The 21842-nt window shown below is 36.1% G+C and overlaps 1 protein-coding gene across 1 annotated transcript in view; it reads right to left on the bottom strand.

Annotated features, from left to right (window-relative positions):
• The window catches only part of LOC101900635 (glucose dehydrogenase [FAD, quinone]), a 116632-nt gene that overhangs the window by 69275 nt on the left and 25515 nt on the right, over positions 1-21842 (bottom strand). The window contains exon 2 of the mRNA XM_059126484.1: positions 13338-13374. The gene's annotated coding sequence lies outside the window, so the exon portion shown is untranslated. The remainder of the gene's footprint in view (positions 1-13337; positions 13375-21842) is intronic.

The raw sequence follows: 21842 nt of genomic DNA, 5'->3' as shown, positions 1-21842 counted from the left end.
TATACCCTCCATACTTTTTTTGGTGGAGGGTATAATTAATATACAGTCCATATTGTGGTGGAGGGTATAAAAAACAGTAAGGAAAAGTCAAAAGTCGGGTGGGCCGACTATATGATACCCTACACCACTATGCATACTCAGTAGAGCTCCCGTAATAAAATAATTTATATGAAATAGATCATACCGCGTATCAACAGTTGACTTTAGAACAGTTATAATTTAGGTTCAGAGGGAAATAATATGTGGGAGGTATATCCAGTTCTGAATCGATTTTCACAAAATTTGTCGGAGACATTTTTATCTTTATACCAAATAACATATAGAGCTATAGAGTGCATGATATCATATTTCGAGAAGGATTATATTAACAAAATATATATCGGAACCGAGTTCCACCTAATGGAAACGTACATCTCGAAATTCACTCCATTTTGGCTGATATTAGCCATTATTTGCACAATAAATCGGATTAAAGATATGGGGAGTTATTATGGATATATATGGGAGTTATGGGATATATATGGGAATTATTTTCAAATGTTAGCCGATCTTGTTAAAACTGGACAAAGTTATTTCCGAGTTCTATAAGATATCTGGTACCAAATAACATTGTTGTCGAATGCTTTTTACGAATGTGAGGGAGTTAAACATCAAATAAGATGAAACATATATATAGGAGCTATAGCTATATCTGAACCGATTTTTGGGTGTATATGCTTCTAGACAGAATTGGGTCGGATGTGCCAAAATGCAGGCCATTGGGACTGATATTGGCTATTTGATGCACAATTAACGCGAAACCAATTGCAATGGGGTTCGTCCTTGGGCAAACAGAAAGTGATTCTATGAAGATCCTCAAAAGTAGCTATGGGTCTATCTCGCTTCCTGCAAATGCACAAAGACATAATTCCCTTACTTCTATGTCTTGTAGGGTATACAAATCCACAATTCCTTAATCAGTGAAAAAAATTCTAGAAAATCAATGACATAATATAAGGAAGACCGTCATATCCCTGTTTTTTTTTTTTTTTTTTTTTTTTTGAAATCCATAACTCAATATTTTACAACAGTCCGGGATCTAAGAATTCCTAGCATGAAATCGTTTCGAAAAAACCTGGAAATATACATAGTTTGTATTTAATTTGGGATATTTGTGGGGGTATTCTTAGAAAGGTAAGACAATCGTACACTTCTTGTCAAAAATATTACGATTTCCCAAATTTCGATTAAATCGAATGCACACATCCATGTGGTCGGGCATAGCCAGATCCACTCCACATATCCGGAAATGAATTTCATCCAAAGTGGCATTGGATCGAAACCCGTTATTTCTGGTTAATGAGGTACATTTCGATCATATCAAATAATAAAAAATCCTTTGTAGCCATCAGAGCGAGGGTATTTAGATAAACCATTTATTTTAGAATTTCAGCTCTTTGATCTTTATAAGGTATGTTTAAAAACGTTTTAAAAGTAGTTTTTAAATAACTTTTGCCATCTCATGGTTACAACATTGAATCCAATTTAATATTTAGTTATTTTGTCCTCATCTTTTAACATTATATAAACCGGGATACAAATCAACTGCTACATCAAACAAAAGACTTAGGAAACAAGCACTGGAAAACATTTAACCATAGTTACTATGTCTCAATTCCTTATGTGGCATATGGTGGCAGTATTTCAACACTCAACAGCGGCAGCAGCACTATTCCAATTCAAATCCATTTTACTTTTTTTTATTTAAAATTAATAACAGTTATTTCCTTGACTAAATACAAAATTTAAGTTTAAATATTTCTCTTTTTGGTGTTATCATTAAATAGCATTTAAGTTCTATTGTGTAAATCGTTGGCATTGTCGAGAAGCAGCCGTTTGTTAGCTCGCGTTCCTTTTCGCTCTGTTTCGGTAAGCCAAACTATTTATTAGGCCAAGAGGAATTGAGCAGCCACCAAACAACACAGATGCTGTTTAAATTTGGCGTTTTTGTTTCAACTATTTTTGTCTGATAGCAATTCAACAAATGCTGTAACATTTGCTACCATTTGTTGTAATGCTCGCTGATATCGCCATCATCATTGTGGAGTTTTGAGCTTCACTGCGTTTACATTCATCTGCAAGTTGGGGCTTTTGTTTTTTTTGGTTTTCATTTTTTTTTTAATTTTTTGCTTGGCCTTAGCTGAATCTTTGGGCAACACTTAAAGATATTTCGTTTAGATTTTACACAATCATGGCAGAAAGATAGAAAAAGAAGGAATATGAAAGAATGGCAAAAATATGCCAATCTTTTGTTACTTTGTAGATTTTGGCATTTGTCGTTCCTCTTGGAATGAGAGGAAATTTGGAAGAATTCAAAAGACTGCCATACTTTTGTCATTACTTTACTATCAGCAAAAAATGGATGGGCTTCTGTGCCACTTTCAGCATTTCTAGTAGCCAGCCAAAATTTTCATCCTTTTAAACAAATTATATAGTTATTGGATCTGAACTGATCTCATTTCTGAGCTGTATATGATATCTGGTACCATACATAATTCCTGTGAAGTGAATATTACAAATCGGATGAAACATATATATGGAAGCTAAGCTATATCTGAACCGATTTTCACCACATTTAATGTGCTTGCTTCTAGACAGAATTTGATGGATGTGCCAAAATTCAGGTCATTTGGGCTGATATCGGATAAAAATATACAGGGTTGCCCATATTCGACGGACCCATCTGGCAACGCCATAACTTTTGACAGAAATGTTACATCGCTTAATGACATACCGCGTTTGAAGCGTCAGTCCAAGCAGATTTTTACCATGAACCAATACACGCCACGCGAGCGCTCTGAAATAGTCAATTGTGAAAACTCAACGTGCTTTTAAAACATTAAAAAATGTGAGAAGTGCGCCTTCTAAGAACACCATTAAGCGTTTATACGAAAAATTTTCGACTGGTAAGGCTCTTTCTAATCCGAAGAGGCCATATAAAAGTCGACCAAGGCGATCGGCCGAGAATATCGCTGCCGTACGAGCCAGTGTTGAGAGGTCCCCAAGAACATCCCAAAAACGCCGTTCTCAGCAGTTGGGCATGGCTCGGTCCACTTTACAGCGGATTATTCGCATTGATTTGCATTTGTTCCCGTACAAAATTCAATTGACGCAAAGAATGTTGCCTGCGGACAAGCCTCGTCGATTGGAATGGTCCCAAAGGGCACAAAGGTCCGTCGAATATGGGCAAGCCTGTATACGGGAGCTAAGTCCAAATCTGAACCAATTTTGGCACTTATTTATGAGCTGTACCTGATATCTGGATCCAAAGATTATTGTTGTGGAGTACATGTTACGAAATTTGAGGGACTTAAAATCCCAAATCGAGTGAAACATATACAGGGTGAGATGATAAAACTGCAACCAACTTCAGACTGCTGTAATTTCTAAGCCACTCGTTCGACAGCTGTTGAAATTATACCAGTGACAGCTCATTATATTGTTTACAAGCGTACAAAAGCATTTTGGTGAGAATTTCCCAGAAAAAAAGTTATTCGTGATGGAATTCAAGCGTGATAGTGTGATTTCTTTATATTTGGCTGAAAAACCACAAGTGGCTATCGTTAGAGCACTCCAGCATTTAAATGTGAATAAATCTGTATTTGTGTCTCGTACCATTGCTCGTTACCGTGATACTAGTAGCGTAGTCCGACGTCAAGGAAGTGGACGGAAGAAAACAGCAAAATCAGCAAAAATGGTTCGTAAAGTAAAGTAGCGACTTGATCGAAACCGGCGTCACAGTGGCCAAAAAATGGCTCGTGAGCTGAACATATCGCAATATTCCGTTCGGAAAATATTGAAAAATGAGCTCGTGGAAAACATTGAAATTCCAAAAAGTGCAAGAATTTACACCACAAGAGAAAGAAAATAGACTCAAAAGAGCTAAAGAGTTGCTTCGCTTGGCCGAAAGTGGTGAACTGTCGAATTTGATTTTCTCCGATGACCGATGAGAAAACATTCGTTGTCCAGCAATTTGTAAACAAAGAAAATGATCGTGTTTACTTGTCAAAGAAGTCAGCTGAAAATGTGCATCTTCGGTTGGCTACCACACCTCAAGCGCCGGCCATGTTGATGGTGTGGGCCGCCATAACAGTGGCATCAGAATAAATGCCGAATATTATCGTGACAATATTCTGAAGGGTCTATTAAAGCCTTGGGCACGCAAACATTTTGGCCGCAGACCTTGGACATCGCACTCAGCACGCGTCACCCTAGAGTGGTTACAAAATGAGGTTCCTCGTTTCATTTCCAGCGCACAAAGGCCACCAAAATCTCCGGATACCAATCCGTTGGACTATTGTGTCTGGAGTATTTTGGAAAGCAAGGTTGGCACTAAAAAATACCAAAGTGTCGATCACCTCAAGCAAGCGCTTCGCCGGGAATGGCTCAAAATACCGCAAAACAACATTCGGGCAGAGTTTGACGGTTTCATTGACCGTTTGAAGGCCATAATTCGTACAAATGGTGACCAATTCGAACAAATCTAAACTTATTCTAAAATTTGATGCTATTTCCGATATTTTTTGATTTCATTCAATAAAATTTAAAAAAATATAAAAATTATGGCATTTGACTTGTAGTTGCAGTTTTTTTTATCTCACTCTGTGCTTTGTAGGGTCTAAAATTTATATTTCGAGGTGTTACAGATATACCCTCCATACTACGGTATAAAAACTATTGTTGACATATCAGATTATTATTGAATAATAATCTGAACTCCGATTCTGTTTGAGCTATACGAAAGTTCATGATCATATTTCTGGACCTTCCTCAAAAGTGGGTTTGAAGAACCTTGATTGTGACTCTGATTTTCTCTAAATAATTGACCATTGCTCGACTGACTGTCTTTTCAAAAATTTGCCTCTGGTTGTCCTACGCAAATATTGGCTAAAAGTCACTCATTATAGACTGATTGTCCCTCATTATGGACTGATTGTTAGAAGCTTCACGACAATATGCTTGTTTGTCCTTCTTAAAATTTTATTTAATGATTATGGTTTTGGATTCTGGGTTCATGGCTTTGAAGGTTTTCGGAAATCAGAATCGGAATCAGTGCTCTGTGTGTTAAACAAAAATTTCAGTTTTAAGATCTCACAAAAATGGTTAAATCTCTATGATTATAGCTGGTAAAAATATTCATAATTATGAGTTGCTTTAATTTTGTTAAAAAAAATATGCAATTAATGAATGAAAAATTATGAAAAGTACGGAAAAAGTAAGTTATGTATATTTTATAGGAATAACTTATTATTTTTGAGATTACTAGTAAGGGTGAGGGTATGTAGTGGTACGGTCAGTACTGCTAACAATGAAATACGAGCATATTAAATCTTTGCCGAGTAGTCTCTTAAAAAATAATTTTCTTATAAAATTCATGATTATAGCCAGAGTCGGATGGCTCATTGTTCTATTAAAATATAAAATTAAAAATGTTTATGTTTATAAAATATTTAATTTGTCACTACTTTCCTTTATAAAAAGCTGCATATCGCATTTTTTAGAACGATAATTGAGACCCCGATTGTCTTTAAACGTAATAATTTGTTTTTTTTTTTAATTCCTTTAAAAACTTGCTCGCCTATATCTAAGACTGATTAAAACATAAATTATAATCTTGATTAAGCTTCAATGACCTGTGGGCGTTCTCATTGCTTATTCATTGCAGCATTTTTTTGTCGCGTGTTAATTTTATTGCCCATTACGTCAGTTGAATTGAGAGAAATTCTTAGATATTTTTTTTCTTTCACAAAAGCTATCAATAACTAATATGGTAGTCGTTATATATGTGTAGAAAAATTTTGAATAAATTAAAAAAATATATGAAATTATTTCTATAATTATTTGAAATATTTCTTTAATTAAATGGATTCCTTGTCGCAATTAGTAATTAGATTATATTAACGTCAATAACATAGGCAGTTCAACTGCAATTAATTTGCGTGGCTGAGTAAGACACTTCGAGCTGAATTCTATTTATGGTAAAGTAGTTCTTGTTTTTGAAACAACAGCAGAAGTAGCTTAAATGCTTTGTTTTCAGGAAGCTCTGGGTAAGAAGGCAAGCAAAAAATTTTTGATTGATATTTTTCCTATTCCACCATTACCAATTTCTCTAAATTGTTATACACTCCACCATTCTATGGAGGGTATATTAGCTTTGTCATTCCGTTTGTAACTCCTCGAGATATTCATAATAGACCCTACAAAGTGTATATATTTTAAATCAGCGTAAATTTCTGATATAGGTCTAGTCCGTCTGTCTGTCTGTTGTAATCACGCTATCTTTCGAACGAATTGAGATAGAAGGCTAAAATTTTGCATATTCGGCATTTTCATGATTTTTTAGTTCCATTATTTACCTGATTTATTTCAAGTTTCATATTTAAAGTTCGCAGTGGGTACTATGACAAGTTCACGACTTCGTATAGCCATATAACGGTACCTCCCTATAGTCGGTATTTTGATGATTTCAGCAGCATTATTCACCGAAATTGTTTCAAATCTGGTATTTGAAGTTCGTAATGGATACTACAGCCTAAGATAGAAAATTGTTTGTGCAGTTCCATGACTTTACAGATTTTATTTTTTTTTTAATTCCCAAATTAGTTCCAAATGGTGGAGGGTATTTAAAGTTCGACCCGGACGAACTTACAGCTTTTTTACTTATTTCGACTCAATGATTTGAAGGCATTTACTCGAAATAATTTTCAAAGTTGTCTCGGAGGATAGAGAACATAGAATGGCATGTCAGCGTAGCTATAATGTTCGGAATTGCCGCTACTTCCTCAAAAAAAAAAGTCCACCTTAAATTTTTCGATTCCTTCCCTTAGGGTACTCAATCAAAAATTTGTTTAGTTTCTCGACAATTTTTTGGACTTTCAAGGTTTTATATACTACTCAAGTTCTTCCGTTTTCGGAAAGAACAACAATTAAGTAGCAGAAGGAGTGGACCGATGTATCCCATCTTCACACCAGATCTTAGGTTGATAAAAATATTTTAATGTGTGTAATTTGAAGAGAATCAAATGCCTTTTTGGATAGTTTTGGTTATTCCAAACTTTGGCCCTTTGTGGGGCAGGTACCTCCCAACCATCTCTACAATAGATCTTGTGTAGATGGAAATGATTTGCTCTACCGCGTCTGATTGGAATTGGATGTTAATATCACCTTTTTGGGCTTCATGCATATTCAAAATGTTGACTGGGTACCAAAAAGTGTGGACCGATCTATTCTATCTTCATAACAGACCGTGGGTTAATAAAAATATTGTGATTTTATAGTAGTTATAATTTTTCAAAATATTGACCCTCTGTTGGGGAGGTACTTGATCCAGTGGTCCATTTTCGCCCACCTGATCTAGCACTGATGCAAATATTAGGATTTGCAAAGTTGGAGTAAAATCATCCTTTCTCTTTCTGTGCATTTTTTTCAAAATTTCGATCTTTTGGGGGGATGTACGAGATGGAGTGGACCGATGTATTCCATCTTAACATCAGAGGGTTAATAAAAATATTGTGATGTGTGTAATGGGAAGACAATCGGAAACATACATCACATTTCATAAGAGTTATAATTATTCAAAATGTTGACTTTTGGTGGGAGCGGTATTTGAGGGAGTGGCCTTATATTGTTAGTTTTCAGACCCAACCTAGAACTGATGCAAATATTATGATGTTCAAAGTTGGAGTAAAATCGCACAGTAAAATAGATTTTTGAAAAAGTCAACATTTTGTGGAGGAGGTACCAGGGTACCAGAGGTGTCCTTCTCCGAACTCAATCTAAGTTTGACAATAATATTACGATGTACCAAATTTGGGCCAAATCGGACACTCCCTTCGAGAGTTATCGTGCGCACCATCCAGGCAGAGAGACAGACAGACGGACATCGCTAGATCGACTCCAAATGTCCTGAAACGGATTCGGTCCAAAGAGAGCTAGGGTCAAAAGCCGTTATTTCGACTAGGCACGTTTTGACCGTGTCAAATGATATATAGCCACTCTCGCCATATTGCTGTGGGTATTATTAGAACAATTTAGTAATTTTCGAATAAAGCTATCACCAGATACCAAGAGAGACCTAAAATAATATTTCGGATTCCAGCTCCATTTCTTCATCCAGTACAAAAGAGGAATAAAATAATTTTATTACTCATTTGCAAAACAGTGATATTTCAATCCTAGATACAAATAATCACAATAATATCAAATTTTAGGAGTTCGGCTCGACTCGATTGTTACGAGTACGAATTTGAGTACGAATTTCCAAAACTATTCCATCTACATTTCTCAGTCCTAGAGGGCAATAGTATTCTTATTTCTAAATTTCAAAATTGAAGCTCTATCGGTTCACCCAAATCGAAATACTACCAAATTTAGTACTCTGCGTGCACATAAGTACAAATTTCAAAAACTTCCTCCAAATTCAAATTGTACTAAATTTAGTACCGTTTAGAACTTTTCGTGTGCACGAGTTCACACTTCCAAAACTCCTCCTCCTTACATCGACTCTACTCCTCAATCTTGATTTCCATTCCAAACTTCAAGTTCTCAGTTCTAACCGTTTACATGACGCGAAATGGTACCAATAGTAGTACATTTTAGCACTTTTGGTAAACTTATAGTGCGAATTTCCAAAAACCCTTTTGGCAAATCTATCATACACTCCATCCGTGGCCCTCATTCTAAATTTAAGAGTTCTAGCTCTACTGCTTCCTCAAAAGAGAACTATATTTACTACCTTTTAATACTTTTCGTACCGTTCTGGTACGAATTTTCACCCAGCCTTATCTGACCCCATCGCACCAAGAGTCACTCTCACCCAAAAATTTCAAGATTACAGCTTCAGCCGTTTCGTCTGTGCGTTGATGAATCGTTATTAATATAGATTCAATTGAATGCTGGATTTAATGAAGTTCTAATACCCTCTCTCTCTCTCTTTCTCTCCTTTCTCTCTCTTTGAGAGTTGTCTTGAGTCCCTTTAATATCTATATTTGATAACATACAATCACTTTAAAACTATTTCTTATCACAAAAGGTTGAACAAATTTTCTTCCTCTAGCCATTAATCAATAAACAAAAGCTGTAACAACAACAATTAACAATTGTTTGATAACCGCAACCGTTGAACCAAAGCCAAAGAAAATTTGCATAAGAAATCAATCAAGTCTTGCATTTTTCGCGTATTCGTATTTCAAGTGAAGCCACACACATACATACGTACACACAAAAATAAAAACAAAACACTTCATTTGGCTACGGACGGCGATGTGGCATGGAAGTGTTTATTATGGCCATTTTATCAGATAACAGTTAATTTGCATCGTTAGTTTTGCGTGAAATCAACAATAAGGCCACTAACACCAACAGAGATACGAAGCATAGAGGAGCCAAAAAAAAGATAGGAAATACACACACACATGGGGTGAGGAAAGATTTATTAGATGAATTGATAGAAACAACAACCACCGACAACATCAGCATTATGTTGCTATGACAATGCAAAAGAAAAAAAAAAACAACAGCAATGCAAATACCAAACCAGCTACAACTTTGAAACATGGGAAGCAATGCAACATCCAAAGCGAATTCAACACCAGTATCGAACACGAAAACAAGAAAATGGACACATTGAAGATTAATGTGGGAGATTTTTCAAAATTCAATGTTAAGAAAAAAATGAACTAGTTTTTGTTTTATTGATTATATTTTTGTTTATTGATTGATTAATAATGGCTAGCATGCAGAGTGCCAACGAAATTTGTATTTGAATGCTTAGGTTGATTAAAACTATTTCACACACTCTGGCTTCTCTGTGGAATATTTCAATTAATTGTCTTTCAATTAATTTTATAAAATCTTATCTAATTAGTTTTTCGACTAATCTTAATTAGATAAAATTTCCGGCATAATACAAGTTTTTTTTAAAAAGTTGAAATATCTGTTGTCAAAGGAGTATTCTGATATTTTAAAAATAGTTAAAACGATTTATTGAAGTCTAGTACTCCTACTTAAGTCGTATAGAAATCCGGATTGAAAGAAATTTGAAAAAAGAAAACAAGTAAAAAAGCAACTAAGTTTGTCCGGTCCGAAGTATTAAAACCCTCCAGCATTTGGAAGAAACTTGCAAAAATTCCGAAAACTACCACATAAATGAAAACCGTTATATGGGGACAGTACACAGACGTGGACCTGTCACGGGCTGTAGTACCCATTACGATCTTCAAATATGAAATTTGAAATTATTCCGGTAAATAATGTCGCTAAAATCATGAAAATACCGAATATCGAATATCGGGAGGTAACGTTATATGGGAACTATTTGAAAACGTGGACCGACATGGCTCAGGTACGAACTTATCCTACCTACTAAGAAAATATGCATGTATGCAAAATTTTAGCCTTCTATTTCAAAAAAAAAAAAAAAAAAAAAAAAATCTGATAATCTGATAAAAAAATTACAACGTGCCAGATTTGGATAGATTTCGACTACTTCCTATACTTTATATGAGATATGTGCAAATTTTTGGAAAATGTGGAAAAATGCGTGAGGTAACAGACAAAGCGGACCGAAGTATTCAATTTTCATGATTCATCGTTATAGAGATAAAAATATTAGTATGTGCAGAATTTGATGCAAAATCGAACATTTATATCCAATTTTATGCGGAATCATACATTTCGATAAATTACATGCTCATATCAGGTTTCTGGCAAAGAGAGAAATATTTAGATATAGCAAGTTGTAAAGAATCGCTGACTTGTTTTACAAGTTATGACAGATAAAATTATTGAAAATTGTAATCCTTTGTGGGTGAGGTACCAGAATGGGTTGGCAGATATATATAATCTTCACAACAGACCTTGTGTTATCAAAAATGTTTGTTTCTTTAAATATTAATTTCTTTGTGGGGGAGGTACTTGATGGAGTGGACCGATATTGTCCGTTTTCGCAGATGGGCTAGCACTGACGCAAATATTAGGATTCGCAAAGTTGGAGCAAAATAGGATAATCCTTTCTCTTTGTATGCATTAAAATACAGGGTGAGATGAAAATACTGCAACCAACTTCAGACTGCTGTCATTTCTAAGCCACTCGTCCGACAGCTGTTTAAATTATTCCAATAACAGCTCATTGTATTATTTACAAGCGTACAAAAAGTTATTGGCGATGGACTTCAAGCGTAATAATGTGATTTATTTATATTTGGCTGAAAACCCACAAGTGGCTATCGTTAGAGCTCTCCAGCATTTAAATGTGAATAAATCTTTTGTGTCACGTACCATCGTTCGTTACCGTGATACTGGTAGCGTAGCCCGACGTCAAGGAAGTGGACGAAAGAAGACAGCAACATCAGCAGAAATGGTACGAAAAGTAAAGAAGCGACTTGATCGAACCCAGCGTTGCAGTGGCCGAAAAATGGCTCGTGAGCTGAACATGTTCCTTTCGGCAAATATTGGGGTAAAGCCATTGAAATTCCAAAAAGCGCAAGAACTTACACCGAAACAGAAACAGAAAGAAAATAGACTCAAAAGAGCTAAAAAGTAGCTTCTCTTGACCGAAAGTGGCGAACTGCCGAATTTGGTTTTCTCCGGTGAGAAAACATTCGTTATCCAGTAGTTTGCAAACAAACAAAATGACCGTATTTACTTCCAAAGAGGTCAGCTGAAAATGTGCACCTTCGGTTGGCCACCAGAACTCAGGCGCCTGCCATGGTGATGGTGGGGGCCGCCATAACAGCCGATGGTCGCTCTCCGCTCGTATTAATCGACAGTGGCATCAGAATAAATGCCGAATATTATCGCGAAAATATTCTGGAAGGTACAGGGTTGCCCATATTCGACGGACCCATGTTCTCTTTGGGCCCATTCCAATCGACGAGGCTTGTCCGCAGGCAAGATTCTTTGCGTCAATTGAATTTTGTACGGGAAAAAATGCAAATCAATGCGAATAATCCGTTGTAAAGTGGACCGAGCCATGCCCAACTGCTGAGAACGGCCTTTTTTTTTTTTGGGATGTTCTTGGGGACCTCTCAACACTGGCTCGTACGGCAGCGAATTTCTCGGCCGATCGCCTTGGTCGACTTTTATATGGCCTCTTCGGATTAGAAAGAGCCTTACCAGTCGCAAAATTTTCGTATTAAAGCTTAATGGTGTTCTTAGAAGGAGCACTTCCCACCATTTTTTAATGTTTTAAAATCACGTTGAGATTTCACAATTGACTTCTTGTAAATTTCAACTATTTCAGAGCGCTCGCGTGGCGTGTATTTGTTCATGGTAAAAATCTGCTTGGACTGACTGACTGTGACATCTCTGTCAAAAGTTATGACGTTGCCAGATGGGTCCGTCGAATATGGGCAACCCTGTATATCCTGACTAAATGCTCGTTATCTTGCAAAAAAAGAAAAAACAAAAAAAAAAATTGAAATAAAAAAGGTATTTTTTTCAGTCGGAGCTCCTACTGACATTGGTGGGTATATAAACAAGTGAAAATGTGACATATGGGGCACCGAAAACCCGCACGCATGGGTAGAAAAGCCTTTGCACCCAAAACGAATTAAGTACCACTTAGTTATTTTCGAATAATTATAGGACACATTTCCAAAACCATCTCCATATCTAAACCACAGACACCAATAGCGACATCTATATTAAAATTCTATTATCCAATCCAATCCCAAATTTAGTACATTTGGTGCGGATTTTGGTCCAGAGGTAACGAATGTCCGTTACACTATCGGGCCATGTTGAACGAATTTTCATTCACAACAATTGAAGAGAAGAATACTTAAAAAATTTGGTCTCAACAGGACGACGGTCAATATTGTCCATTTTTGCATATGACCTAAGTCGTATCTAAATATTATGAAAGTCGGTAAATTTTCTTGATTTGAATAATATTTGGTGTAAGATATAAATTTATTTTGGTCAAAATCCGTTCAAATTTAGATATAGCTCCTATTTTAATCTTCCTCCGATCTTACGTTTATTTTGTGCCAACTGTGAAATATATGCTCAAATGTGATAAATTTGAATAGTCTGGAGATCAATTCAGATATAGCCACAATTCCTATATGTATGTTGTGGCCGAGTTAAGTATTAATCAACTTAAAAGCCGTAATATGTTCCCGCTATCGTTCCCAGGACTACATCTGTAAAATTTTATCAAATTTTGTGCATTATTCCATTGCTGTGCATAACCTGAGTGTTGTAGGGTATCAAATAGTAGGTGCGGTCCGATTTGGATTTTTTCCTTACTGAAAGCCCCTAACGTTAATAAAATGATATTTATAAGTTTAACTTACCCTTCAGTGAAGATGTTATTTCAACGTCGTCTACGATCTGAAACAGAAAAATGAATGATTAAAATATTTAGAAATTTCTACAATATATGAGTTTATTTTATGCGAAATATTTAAGAAATAACAAATTTAATAATAGCTTTAGGAGACAATGGAATATCCATCACTACAAAATCATTTTACCAAGAATCAATTGTCATTGACAAAACAAATGCCGCAACGCCGCTAATTAGTCAGCAATTGACCTTGTTGAACTCATCGAATGGCCATCAAGACGACGTTTTCCAATAAAGCGTAACATCTTCTATGGAAATAAATTCTTTCATCAAAATACCAATATTCAATTCCAGGAACAACAATAAACGCTTAGCTGTTTGTAAATCACGTTTTCTTGTGGCATTTTTTGACGAAATGTTGACGTCTGCCTCTTTTTGGTTTTTTTCTTCTGCGTTTTTTTCTCATTTTGCTGTTGGCTAATAATAATTTAACGAGCATCATGTCTGCTGTCTAACTACTGAAACGCCAATTTAAAGGGTTTATTTGCAAACCAAGAAAAAACGATTCGTAATTGGGAAATTCACTCTTTTTTTCCAAACAACAAATTCCATTGAAAAAATCCTCCTCTTTATTACGGACCGACAATGAGATGAGATGCCAGCAATGCAATTGACTTTAGCATCTCTATTTTGCATAACAATAAATATGTAGTTGTTGTTGTAAAAGTCGGCCGTTTTTTGTTTGTTTTTGTTACTTTTCGGTTGTCCGCAGCAATCTAATAATTCACGAAAAATCGTGTCTTTAGTTTAATGATTTCTGTGAAAAGAGTCATTGTTGCTATCTTTGTTGTAGGATAACCCGAAAGGGATGTGAGGGCAAGGCGAGGAGGGAATTGAAAGTGAATGACGTTTAGCTGTAGCGGAAAAGATGTATATGTGGCAAAAAGTGATAGTATATTTTCGACAATTAAGGATCATTCTGAAAAATAACGGACTTCCACAGAGAGAAGACCTTGTAAAGATATTTTAAATAGCTTTTATGGACAGAAGATCTTTCAATGGTCTTCTATAGACCGAATACCTCTTGAAGTTCTCCTACAGACCGAAGACCTTCTACAGGTTTCTATAGTCGGAAGACCTTTTGAAGTCCTTCTATAGTCGGAGACCTTCTAAAGGCCTTTTACAGCCACAAGGCCTTTTGAAGGTCTTCAATTGAAAGACGGTCTTTTGAAGGATAAAACAACAATTAAAGGTCTTCTATAGACAGAAGAACATTTAAAGGTCTTTTATAGACAGAACAACCTTTAAAGACCCTCTATAGACAGAAGAACCTTTCAAGGTCTGCCATAAACAGAAGAGCTTTTGAATGTCTTCTATTGAAAGAAGACCGGTCTTCCATACACAGAAGGCCTTTTGAACGTCTTCTATAGACAGAAGACCAATTAAAGGTCTTCTAAAGAGAGAAGAGCTTTTGAAGTACTTCTGTATAAAGAACACCTTTTGAAGGACCTCTATAGAGGCAGAAGATTTTTTGTAGGTCTTCTGTATACAGGCGACTTTTAGAAGGTCTTCTACTGAAAGAAGTCCTTTTGAAGGACTTCTATTGAAAGTGTTCTATTGAAAGAAGACCTTTTGCAGGTCTTCTATTAAAAGAAGGCATTTTGAATGTATTGAGAGCAGACCTCTTAAGGTCTTCTGTTGGGAAAACAACATTTCTATGAAAAAGACCTTTCGAAGGTATTCTATAGATAAAAGACCTTCTGAGATCTTTTATAGCCCGAATATCTCTTAAAGGTCTTCTGTAGACAGAAGTCCTTTTGAAGGTCTTCTGTTGATAGAAGACCTTTTGGAGGTTTTCTCTTCATAGAAGACCTTCTGAAGGTCTTCTATTGAAAGAAGAACTATTGAATTTCTTCTAATTTAAGAAGACCCTTTGAAGGTCTTCTATTAAAATAAGACGTTTTGAAGGTCTTCTATAGGCGGAAGACTTTTTTAAGGTCTTCTATAAACAGAGGACCTTTTGAAGCTCTTCTATGGCAAGAAGACCATTTGAAGGTATTTTTTTTGAGAGAAGACCTTTTTAAGGTATTCTATTGAAAGAAGAAATTTTGAAGGTCATCTATTGAAGGAATAACTTCGAAAGATATTCTATAGACCTTTGCAGGGCTTATATTGAAAGGAGACCTTTTGAAGGACTTTTATTGCCGGAAGACCTTTTTCAAAGCCCTCTTATAGAAGGAAGGTCTTTGGAAAATCTTCTATTGAAAGAAGACCTTTTGAACATCTTCTATTGAAAGAAGGAGTTTTGAAGGCTTCCTATAGAAAGAAGGCCTTTTGAAGGTCTTCTATTGAGAGAAGACCTTTTGCAGGTCTTCTTTTGAAAAAAAATGCATTTGGAAGGTCTTCTATTGAATGAAGACCTTTTGTAGGTTTTCTGTAGACAGAAGTCCTGAAAAAGGTCTTCTATTGAAAAAAAGACCTTTGGAAGGTCTTCTATTGAAGGAAGATCTTTTGAAGGTCTTTTGTTGAAAGATGATTTTTAGGAGGTATTCTCTTGACAGAAGATCTATAAAAACAAAGACTTAACAAAAGACTTTTGAAGGTGTTCTATAGGCAAATGAGCTTTTGAAGGTCTTATTTAGGAAGAAGAGCTTTTGTAGGCCTTATTTAGACGGAAGATCTTTTTATACCCGCAGTCATATGGCAAGAGAGGGATATTCTATCAGATATATCATTTGACACGGCCAAAACGTGTCTTATCAAAATAACGGTTTTAGACCCTAGGTCTCTTTGGACCAAATCCGTTTCAGGACCTTTGGAGTATATCTAGCGATGTCCGTACGTCTGTCTGGTTGGCTGGTGCGCACGATAGGTCTCGAAGGAAGTATCCGATTTGATCCAAACTTGGTACATCGTAATATTATTATCAAATTTAGATTGAGTTGGGAGATGGTCGATATCGGTCCACTCCTCTGGTACCTCCACCACAAAAGTTTGACATTTTCAAAACAAAAAAAAAAAAAAAAATATACTGCACAGAATGAGAAAGGTTACTCCGATTTTGCTCCAACTCCAAATCCCTATATTTTTATCAGTGCTAGGTCAGGTGCGAAAACGGTCAATATCGGTCCACTCCACCAAGTACCTCCCCACAAAGGGTCAAAACTTTTAATAATTATAACTCTTATAAAATGTGATGTAAGTGTCCGATACATGATGTAAGTGTTGCATACATTTTGAAACCCTACACCACAAGGTGGTCAGGGTATTATGTGTTTGTGCATTTGTTTTTAACAGGCAAAAGGAATCGAGATAGACCCATAGTTCCTTTTGATGATCTGCATAGAATCACATTTTGAGTGAACTTTGAACTTTAAATTATAATTATAATCATAGCGTGTATGATTAAATTCGGCCCCGCTCGACTTTAAGACTTTTTTTACTGGTTTATTTTTGGGTTAGGTTTGGTTTGAAGATGGAAGATATCGGTTTACTTCTTTTGGTACCTCTTCCACAAAAGGGTCAACATTTTCAATATCCATAAAGCTCATAAAACGCGAAATAAACATCCGATTCCACTCGGAACTGACACATCTCAATATTACCAACAACACAAGATCTGTTATGAAGATGGTAGAAATCGGAACATTTCTTCTGATACCTCCTCCACAAAGGCTCAACTTTTTAAATAACCAAAGCGATTATAAAATCCCAAATAAACATCCGTTTCTCTTCTTATTTCACATATCCCATTATTTCTGCTAACACAAGAACTGCTTATTAAGATGGACTATATCGGTCCACTCGTTTTTAATATCAATGAACCTGATAAAACGCTTAATTAGTATTATTTAGGTCCGATACGAAAGGGACAATATTGGCCCATTCCCTCGGAACTTGCACCATAAAGGGCCAAAAGTTTGAATAATCATTACAGAAGTCAAAATATTTTCAAATAATCGAATATTGGTTGAGTGTAGACATCTGTCGGCAAAACCGATTGGTACTTTTTAACTTGTTTTAGTTATATTTTTAACTTCAATTTTCCCTTTTCTTTCTCCTTGCTGTCAATTCCCTTTAAATGCCAGCTGACAAATTGGCAAAACGTAATATACTATTTTCCGGTTGTTATCTAAACTTTATTGTGACTTGAAAAACAATTAGCTAAATTGGCTAGCTATTCGTTATGATATAGGTTGTTGTTGCTTTTGCATTGTGTTATGTTACACATGGCATAGTGGCACCTATGATAAGGTCTGATTCAATGTCTTTTGCACACTACCCTATAATTACTTGGTGGGGGGGGGGGTCTTCTTTCACGAAACAAACAGACCTACACTTAAAATTGTTTGTTTTTCTTTTCTTTTCTTTTCGTTTTTTTTTTTTTTTTTGGCAAATACCAAAGACAGTCTCTAAGGAGGTAGTTATGAAAACGAAGCAAATTATTTATTTTCCACGTTGTTATCCAAGGAGGAGATAATCTCATAATTATGGAATGAAAAAATAATCTTCCCTTATGGGGAAATAAATTATGTAAAATGTGTGGAGGTGGATGTCTTGATGGAAACAAATAGGTACCGCATGTCCCACTTCAAAGAGAGTGGATGGGAAACAAGTTTTTGGGAGAAGAGAGGGGTTATGACTATGGATCCTTAGCTTAACTTATTTCAATGATTGGGTTGTCCATAAAAAAAAAAAATAAATAAAAATTAAATCCATTTCAGTAAAAAATGTTTATCCTAGAATATTAAATTTGGGTGGATACTTTACGGAGAAGCATAAACAAAGTTGGATACAGCCAATTTTCATGCTTCCACCCCTCTAGCAGATATTTCTGGAATTTAACATTCGTTAGTAAATTTTGTGGTTATTTATACCCTACACCACATACCCGTAAGGGTATTATTTTTTGTGCATTTTTGTAACATGGAGAAGAAAGCGAGATAGACCTATAGTTACTTTTGAGGATATCACAGAATCACTTTCTGAGTCTATTCATGCATGTCAGCCCTCCTGTACGTCCGTCTGTCCATATATTTTTGTGAACATCTCAATCGGATAATAAATGCGACTTGCATTATTATCCGATTGAAATGAAATTTTCCAAACAATATTTGTTTGGCCCAAAGACGAACCCTATTGAAATTGGTGAGAATCGGTTCAAATTTAAATATAGCTACAACTCATATCTTTATACGATTTCGGGTTAATTTTGCACCAAATGGCCAATATCAGTCTAAATGACCTGAAGTTTGGCACATCCAACCGAATTCAGTCAAGAAGTAAATACATCTAATTTCAGATATAGTTCAGTTCAGATATAGCTATAGCTTCCATATATATTTTTCATCCGATTTGGTGTTACAGTGCGTAATATGAACTCCACAACAATGATCTTGGGTACTAGATATCGGATACAGCTCATAAAAAAGCGTTTAAAATTTCCTCAAGATCGGTTCAGAATTGGATATAGATCCCATATGCATATCTTTATCCCATTCAGGGTTTTTGTGCCCCAAATGGACTGCATTTTGGCACTTCTAGCTGAACTCGTCCCAAAAATAAGTTTTACAAATTTGGTGAAAATCGATTCAGACATAGCTATAGCTCCCATATACAGGGGTAGATTAAAAAACTGCAACCAACTTCAGACTGCTGTCATTTCTAAGCCACTCGTCCGATAGCTGTTAAAATTATTCTAGTGACAGCTCTTTATATTGTTTACAAACGAAAAAAAAGCATTTTGGGGAGAATTTTCCAGAAAAGAAGTTATTCGGCGCCGCAGTGGCCGAAAAATGGCTCGTCAGCTGAACATATCGCATTATTCCATGCGGCAAAAATTACATCGAAAAATGAGCTCGGGGTAAAACCATTGAAATTCCAAAACAGTGCAAGAACTTTCACCGCAACAGAAAAAAAATAGACTGAAAAGAGCTACAAAGTTGCTTCTTTTGGCCGAAAGTGGTGAACTGCCGAATTTGGTTTTCTCCAATGAGAAAACATTTGTCGTCCAGCAGTTTGTAAACGAACAAAATGATCGGGTTTATCAGCTGAAAATGTGCACCTTCAGTTGGCCAGCAGAACTCAAATACCTGAAATGGTAATGGTGTGGGCCGCCATAACAGCCGATGGTCGCTCTCCGCTCGTATTACTCGATCGTGACATCAGAATAAATGCCGAATATTATCGCGATAATATTCTAAAGGGTGTATTAAAGACTTGGGCACGCAAACATTTTGGCCGCAGACCTTGGACATTCCAACAGGACTCAGCACCATCACATTCAGCACTCGCCACCCAAGAATAATTACAAAATGAGGTTCCTCACTTCATTTCCAGCGCACAATGGCCACCAACATCTCCGGATACCACTTCGTTGGACTATTGTGTCTGCTTTGGAAAGCAAGGTTGGCACTAAAAAAAACCGAAGTGTCGATCACCTCAAGCAAGAGCTTCGCAGGAATGGATCAAAATACAGCAGAGCAACAGTCAGGCAGCTCGTGACGGTTTCATTGGTCGTTTGAAGGCCATAATTCTTAGTCCAAAAATTTGATGCTATTTCCGACATTTTTTGTTTTCATTGATAAAATTTAAATGAAACAAGTAAAAAAGTTGTGAGTTCGGCCGGGCCGATCTTTGAATACCCTCCACCAGTTGGTACAAATTTGGCAATTTTCAAAAAAATAAAATCCTTTAAAAATTCTTTTAAAATCGTAAAAATGTAGCCGTATATTAGGGTCTGTATGACGACGTGGACCTGCATAGGCAACTTTTGTCACAAGCTATTATAATATTCAAATGCGAAACTTGAAAAAAATCTATTTATAATGTAGCTAAAATCATCAAAATTCCGAATATAGGGAGGAATCAGGGGAGTTGTAAAACGTGGACCTGCACAAACAATTTTTCGTCATAGGCTGTAGTATCCATTACGAACTTCAAATGCGAAATTTGAAACAATTCCGGTAAATAATGCAGCTAAAATCATCAGAATACCGAATATCGGGAGGTACCGTTGTATGGGGGCTATACGAAGAAGTGAACCTACATGGCCGATTTTCTGTTTTATGCTGTAGTGTCTATTACGAACTTCAAGTTCCAAATTTGAAACAATTCTGGTAAATAATGTCGCTAAAATCATCAGAATACCCAATATCGGGGGGTACCGTTATATGGGGGCTATACGAAGACGTGGACCTACATGGCCCATTTTCAATACCTGCAGACATAATACATATTTGAGTAAAATTTTATCAACCTACTTCATTTCGTTCGGAAGCTAGAGTGATTTCCACAGACGGACGGACATTGCTAAATCGACATAGAATTTTATGCTGATCAAGAATAAATAACTGGGGTTTAAAATGTATATTTCGAGGTGTTAAAACGGAATGACAAACTTAATATACCCTCCATACTATGGTGGAGGGTGTAAAAAGGTAAAAATTATGGCGTTTGAATTTGTTGTAGTTTTGTAACCTCACCCTGTAAATCTTTTTCCGATTCAGGTTTTTAGTGCACCAAATGGCTAATGTCAAAATGAACTGAGTTTTTGTACATCCGACCGAATTCAGTCTAGAAGCAAGTGCGTCAAATTTTGGTGAAAATCGGCCCAGATATAGCTATAGCTCTCATATATATGTTTCATCCGATTTTGTGTTAGAGTCCCTTATTTGCGTAATATGGACTACATACCAATGATATTTGATATCGGGCATCAGATACTGCTCGAAAATACCTCTGACAAATTTTATCCAGATCAATTCAGATTTGTATATAGCTTCGATATACATCTTCATCTGAATTTACGATTTTACCAAATTGAATAGATTTTTCTTTTCGTATTAATTTACCATTTGGTGAAACTCGGTCCGGTATATCTATTGCTCCAATAAATAATTTCATAGCCTCAGCCATGTGGCCCCAGAGGGTATATATCATTTGATACGTCTAAAACGTGCCTCATCGAAATGATGGCTGTAGACCCTAGGTCTCTTTGAGCCAAATCCATTTCAGGACATTTTGAGTCGATCTAGCGATGTCCCGCTGTCTGTCTAGCTGGTGCGCACGATAACTCTCAAAGGAAGTTTCCGATTTGATCCAAACTTAGTACATCACAATATTATTATCAAACTTAGATCGAGTTCGGAGATGGACAATACCGGCCCAACCCTTCTGTTTAAAAATAGGAAAATAATTTACTGCACAGAAAGATCGAATTCGGATAGTCCCATTTTGTGTCAACTTTGCAAATCCTAACATTTGCATCACTGCTAGGTCAGGTGCGAAAATGGACAATATCGGTCAACTACATCAAGTACCTCCCCCAAAAGGGTTTAACTTCACATCGCCGTCTTCCTCTAAAAAATGAACTTTATGCGTTCTTGGATGCTGTGAAGAAGTCCTATAATTCATCCTAACCTTACATCTCAATAATACGCCTCAGGGACAAATCGCAGCTCCTCTCAAAACAAAAGACTTAAGTCACAAACCTTTAATTAATTGACCCCTG

Source organism: Musca domestica, unplaced genomic scaffold, assembly GCF_030504385.1.
Source record: "Musca domestica strain aabys unplaced genomic scaffold, Musca_domestica.polishedcontigs.V.1.1 39, whole genome shotgun sequence".
In the NCBI taxonomy this organism is placed as follows: domain Eukaryota; kingdom Metazoa; phylum Arthropoda; class Insecta; order Diptera; family Muscidae; genus Musca; species Musca domestica.
The sequence above is the reverse complement of the archived record's forward strand: the minus strand, read 5'-3'. Positions and strand labels throughout refer to the sequence as shown.